Source organism: Cryptomeria japonica, unplaced genomic scaffold (assembly GCF_030272615.1).
Source record: "Cryptomeria japonica unplaced genomic scaffold, Sugi_1.0 HiC_scaffold_49, whole genome shotgun sequence".
Classification (NCBI taxonomy): Eukaryota; Viridiplantae; Streptophyta; class Pinopsida; order Cupressales; family Cupressaceae; genus Cryptomeria; species Cryptomeria japonica.
In genome coordinates, this window is record NW_026728871.1 from 48,859 (window position 1) to 56,118 (window position 7,260).

Genomic DNA, 7,260 nt, shown 5'->3' on the forward strand with positions numbered 1-7,260 from the left:
TAGGTTTCCAAATGAAGGTAATCTCATGGAACATTCGAGTCCTAAATGGTCTCAATAAACAGTATATATTATGGAATCTCATTCGAGACCATAAGTCGGATATTATCCTTGTGCAGAAAACCAAAATGAGTAAGGAGAAAGTTGAGAATTTAAATTTCTTTAAAAATGGAGGTGTCTATGGTAGTAGCTCGAATGGGGCCTCTGGTGGGGTGGCTATTTTTGGAACAAGAAAACTATTTTAGGAGATATGATTGATGAAGATGATAATATCATATCTATGAAAGTTAAAAGCATCTCTGAAGGAAAGGAATGGGTAGTCACAAATATCTACGCCCCTAATTCCAAAGCTGCTAAGAGTAAATTTTGGGATAAAATCCAGCAAAAAAGAAGATCTTTCCCTAAGGACAGTTGGCTGTTGATGGGAGATTTCAATACTCCTTTGCAAGGAACTGAAAAATTTGAAGGAACTCAAGCCCAACTAGATAGCAGATCTAATTTGATGGACTTCATCAATGTCAATGCTCTTATTGATATTGATCTCACTGGAGCTTCTTACACCTGGTCTAATCGCAGGGATGGAGAAGACCTCATTTAGGTAAGGCTTGACAGATCCCTTATTACTTATGATTGGATACTTTCTCATAGCTGCTCCTTATCATTTGTCAATAGAATTGGCTCGGATCATTATCCCATTTCCTTTGTTGCTGAGTCCATTAAGAGTAAACAGTGCTTCCCTTTCTGGTTTGAGAAAATGTGGATCTCTCACCCCTCTCTGGAAAAATCCATTGCCAACTGGTGGAATATTGATGTGGATAGAACAGCCATGTACAAAGTTGCTAAAAAACTTAGAAACGTCAAAGATAACATCAAGATCTAGAACAAGAAGGTCTTTGGTGATATTTTTGAATCAAAAAAAAAAGTTGAAGGAGGAATTAGAACATATCCAAAACTCAATACAAAAAGATGGCTGTAAAAAGTATCCCAAGGCTAAGGAAGATGAATATATATTATTCAAACTTCATAATATTATTTCTAGTGAGGAAATCTATTGGAGACAGAGATCCAGGGCTATTTGGGTGAAAGTTGGGGATAGAAATACTAATTTTTTCACATGACTTCTATGAAACATAAAGTTGTGAATAGAATTTCCAGATTAATTGCTGAGGACAAAATTATTCTTAAGGAGGATGATATTAGGGATGAAGCTATTAGTTTCTTTTCTCAGCTCCTCACCGGTAGCAAGGAGATTGATTCTGCTAAGCAATAGGATCTGGTTGACATCATCCCCAAGATTATTGATCCTAACCAGAATAAGGCTCTTTTTATTATCTCCTCTGCTGAGGAAATTAAAAAAATGGTCTTGTCCTTTCAGGGGGATAAGGCTCCGGGATCTGATGAATTCCCCATGTTTTCGCTACTTCAGCAACAGTTGTTGTCCTTTTCTATTAACAAAGATTTTGATGATGTGTTCCTCTGGAAGAGTAATCCTAGGGGCGACTTCACGGTTGCCTCAGCCTATAAAAACACATTTACCCAAATTAGCAACCCAATATGGGGTAAAGTTTGGAATAGAATTCTTATCCCTAAAGTCAACATGTTCTTTTGGCTTGCTACTCACAATAGGATTCTTACTATTGATAACTCGGCCCGAAGAGGTTTTATGTTCCCCAACAGGTGTGAGCTATGTCATAAAGAGGAAGAATTAGTTGATCATCTATTCATCCATTGTTCCTTCTCTTGGGAAATTTGGAGTAAGTTTTGGGTGAATTGGAAAGTTGATTGGGTTATGCACAACAATATCAAGGAAATTATTTGGCAATGGATCTTTCCCACCAAATTTCCTCTTATCAAGAACCTTTGGTCCTTAATCCTTCCCATGACTTGTTGGGGCATCTAGAAAGAGAGAAATAACAGAATATTTAGGGAAGCTAAGTGCACTTCTCAGGTGGTCTTTGAAAAAGTTTGCAGGGCTATAAAAGAAAACATAAATATTCCTCACAGGAACAACAAACAATGGTTTTTTGCTGATATGAATGATATTGAAAAAGGCATCCTTATTGAATGCAATTTAATCCACAAAGTCTACAGATATGACAATAAGACAAGGAGAGAAAATATTATTTGGAGATTTCTTGATCATGATTGGGTCAAGGTGAATTTTGATGGAGCTGCTAAAGGCAACCGTGGGAAGTCCAGTGGGGGAGGAGTCATCAGAAATGCTCAAGGTGTTTGCATTGCTGCTATTGTTTCTCCTTTTGGAGTCCAAAATAATCATGTGGCTGAAGCTCAGGCTATGCTAAAAAGCCTCCAGCTTGCTCAGGGATTCAATTTTAAAAAAAATTGGTTGGAAGGGGACTCCCTCAATATCATTCAGGCTATTAAAGGTACTAGTTCTTCCTCTTGGAATATTACTAATACTATTGAAAGTGCTAAAAAGTTATTAAATGACTATGTTAGTATTCTCATAACTCATACTCTAAGGGAAGGCAATAAGGTTGCAGACCTTTTAGCTAATGAAGGGGTCAATTTAGAGGTGGAGGCTAAATATATCAGAGAGGCCCAATGTAAAAGGGATGTTAGGGAGCAATTATTATTTGATCACATCAATGGTTCAAGTTAAAATCATGATCACCTTTTGGGGTCCAGAATCCAAAGACAGAGATTGGGGGCAAGCGAACTGTCAGTTAATGATTGTTTTTAGGCATCATTTTTATGATCATTTGTGTGACGGGGATTATAATAATAAGTGTTGGATCTCTGCAGCCATTATTATTTACTTCTTTAAAATCATAGATGGTACTCTGTTCTGCAATCCAAGTATTTTGCTCGAGAGCCTGTGTTTAAGTCTTGGCCTACAATTTGTGAGATATACTATTAGAGACTTCAACCTGCTGTTCAACATGAGAGGTAACCTAAACTGGAATGAGCCCTCTGGTTGCGAGAACTAGAAAAGTGAGCGGAAAGTGTGGAGGAGGCTCCATAGACATGGATTCACTAACTATATGGAAAAGCTGCATGGTAGTAGAAAATCGGTGTCTCAAGGCTTTGCTAAGGGTTGGAACAGCAACAGAGTCACTTTGTTTGGGGAGACCTGGAAGATTGATGAGGATTTGGTTGCGAAGGTCCCGAGACTTCAAAAGGAGGGCACAAAGTTCTACAGAGACTGAAAGTTTGCTGCTGAAGCGATTATAAACTTCCTGAAAACTGAGGATGAGAAAGCTCGACTTGCCAAGCAAGACAACGTTTCTTACTACCTCCCCCAGCAGGTAAAGTCTTTTTGGCAGAAAATGCTAAGGGTTTTGATGGAATTCCTGACTGTTGATGGTAGATTTACTAAAGTCTACAATTACCATTTTGCAATTCTCAATCATTTCTGCCATGGGGTTAAGATTTCTCTGCCCTTTTATTTAGCATCATCCCTGAATGAGAGCTTGGCTGACCATGCCAAAAAGCCCAAATCTTACCCCATAGCCCATCAGAGGCTTATTTTTCTCATTTACGAACACCTAAAGAAAAAAGATAGTGTTAGCAAGGATGATAACCCAGTAACAAATGCACATATTTCTGAGAGTTGTATTGACTCTGAGTCTGAAGATGATTTGTCGAATGCCCCTACCCATAAAAAAGGGAGAGTTGACATGGATAATGTAGACACAGAGGTGAATGATGGTATGGAGGAGCAGGAGAAGGAGGCTGAGATTGAAGTGGAGAGTGAGAAGGAAGAGTATGCTGGAGAAGAGGAGGAAGGGAAAAAAGATGCCAATATTGAAAACCCTGATTCTAACCCTATGGGTTCAGATAGCAGGAATTTTACCCAGAACTCCATGGAGAAATCCAACCCTAAATCCGTGAGCTCTAAGCAGGAAAGGGATATGGTGAAAACTATCTTGAATGCCGCTCAAAATTACACGCTGGAGTCTTTCAATTTTCAGAAGTGGGTTATTGAAAATATTACCAACATTCAGAGAAAACAGAGAGACCTGGAGAATAAGATTCACAATTTGATCAAGTATACTAATTCGGGGAAAAAGAGTGCGGAGGTGGAAACCAGTGAAGCAGAGGATGAAATTGAAATGGAGGACTGGTCGGAAAAAGATCTTATAAAAGGGGATTTGAAACATTTGGAGGATGTGATTAGAATTGTAAAAGAAAAGACTGAGGTGGATAACGAGATCATCATCAATCGGGTTGCTAAAACTGAGAAGGCATTGAAAAACTTCATGAACCACAATCTTGAGGTCTTGAGAATCTCGTCTCAAAACATGAATGCCTTGGTGGATCACTTACAGAGGAAAAATAAGAATAAGGATTTGGTAATCATTGATGATATACCGACCTCCACCTCTACTCATCAAATCTCCAGGTGAAGGACCAGGCAGACAACCAGTGATATGGAGACAAAGATGAAAGGCATTCAGCTGAAATAGGAGAACAATGATGTAAGAGAAGCCGCTAAGACCATGATGTTGTTGATTCAGAATGCAAAGGAGTCTATTAAAGTTTTTATTTGATATGTAATGTTGGAGTTTGGATGCCAGTTTCTCGTTGGCTCTGTGTTGTCCTTTTATCCTAGCTGCTGGTTTTTTTTGCATCTTTTTTGTCTAGGTCCTGTCTTCTCTAGTTTCTTTCATGCTCATCCTTCATAATGTAAGTGGGTTTTGGGTCCCTTAAAACCTGATTTTCCTTAATCAAAAACAATTAACCATATAATCAATGCAAATAAACCATACCACATAACACCATGAATTTGGCATGGAAAACCTAGAAAGGGAACAACCATGGTGGTAAACCTACCCACAGTTAGATGATACTTCTGCAGAAAGTATGTGTTAAAAGAGGGGCCTGCACTTGCAGGAAGGCACACTGCCTAGAGCATACTGCTCATTACAAAAGAGTCTCACTGACTATAGAGAGGCTACAACCTTCTCAAGATAAATGGACAACAATTTATAGAGTGAACTGTTGGAAATAGCATCTACCATGCCTGATTACAGTCTCGGTTAAGCTCAATGTCAGAGGACTAAATCCTCTTCTGAATCCAATTCGATCACCAATGATCGATCAACTCCTTTGTCTGAATGATATTACAATATTCGCACATTACATTCCTTGATCATGACCTTTCCAATAACCATGATACTTTACAAAGAGTTTCTACCTCTTATTTATACAAACCTTAAGGCCTAAACCAATTAGGTCGGCCACCTAAAGATATTACAATAATATCATTACATAATTCCATTTACAATGATATGCCATGTCGGCTTAAGACCAAAACAATAATAACAAATCCATAAATCATCTCGAATCATCCCGGTAACATGTAGAGTACATGATAGCATTATACCGATCCATAACCTAGATAGGTACCAGACCTATTCTGGGTCCACCGTGCCAAAGCAATATCTTCAAGCATTTGAAGCATGATCAAAGAACATCTTCAGCATCCTGAAGTCCATGAAGAAGTTTCACCTACACCAATTATGCATCATGTCATAATTCCTCAATGAAAGCTCTGTCGGTAAAACCTTAAACTAGTGTTGGTAAGGGTTTACCAAAGTGTATGATAACATCCAATTACCAAGCCAATACCAACTAACCAAAACATGTTCATGGAGCATATAACTCATAAAATCCAATATACTTCACTGATCCAAACATGTCAGAAGTGTCAACAGATAATCTCTTCTTTCGGTAACACTAGATCTTCTATCAGTAACCAAAACTTGTCTGTCGGTAACCATCCATATCAGCTAGTGTTGACATCAATGACAAAATGTACATCAATGCAACACATAATCAATTCATCCATAATGCCAACAATCTCCCCCTTTTGGAATTAATGGCAACACTAGAGGTGAAAAACATCTAAGTACCAAGAGATTCCAAACAAGTCTCCCCCTGTGGAAGACAACCAACGATCAATAGCTCTCCCCCAGTGAATGATATCTTTGTAAGGTTCGGAATGATTTTTCACATTACTATCACTCCCCCTTTGATGTCAATGCCAGAAATCTGACAAAAATATTAAAGCAATGATATAAACCTTTGAATCTCACAGTTGACTACTCCCCCTAAGTACTAGCACCACTCATTAGTGCCAAAATGAATAATGTCTCTGATAATACATGTCTGACTGATGACAAACTTCATCAATCAAGTCTCTATTGGAGGGGCAGAAACCCCTAACCTATATCTTAAATATTCAAATGATTCCTTAGACAACGGTTATGTGAATATGTCTCCAATCTGTTCTTTAGTGTTCACATAAACCAATTTGACTTCCTTTGCTTCTACCTTGTCCTTCAGAAAGTTATACTTTATTGAAATATGCTTAGTCTTAGAGTGAAATACTGGATTCTTAGACATGTCAATAGTTGCTGAGTTATCACAGTAGATAACTACCAGTTCACTACATTTTACTCTGATATCCTTCAACATTTTCTTCATCCAAAAAACTTGAGTGCAATTAGTTGTTACTGCAACATACTCAGCTTCTGCAATAGATAAAGAAATGCATGATTGTTTTTTTCTTATACATGAAACCGGTTTCTTTCCAAGAAAGAAAGCTCCACCAGAAGTGCTCTTCCTGTCTAACATCTTCAATTCTAGCTACAGGTTCAAATGTCTCACCATAATGAATTCCTTCCATTTGAGAATATCCTTTATAAACCAATGTAGCCTTGTTTCTTATAACTTGACCATCCTCATTTAGTTTATTTCTAAAAACCCATTTAGTTCCAATAACATTCTTATTTTTTGGTTGAGAAACTAAAGACCAAGTTTCTTTATTCTCTATTTGATCTAATTCATCTTCCATAGCCTTTAACAAATGTTTATCCTTACAAGCTTACATAACAGTTGTCGGTTCAACTTGAGAAATAAGACATGCCTCTTCATTTTCCAGTTTTCTACTTGTCATAACTCCATTGTCTCTATCTCCATTAATTTAATCTTCAGAATGATTTAATCTTACATACCTTGGTGTCTTTTGAACTTCAGGCTCACCACTCTTATCATCAGTCACAGGTGAATTTTTTCTGATTGTGCCGGTGTAATTGTCTCAGCTTCCTGTACCGATTGAGGCATTATCGGTTCAGTTATGATCATTTCCACTGTCAGTTCCCTATCATATGATATAGAATGATTTCTGTATTGTTCATCTACTTTCACATTAGCACTTTCCACAATTTGCTATGATCTTTTGTTATAACATGTATATGCTTTGCTTTGATTTGAATAACCAAGAAATATCCCTTC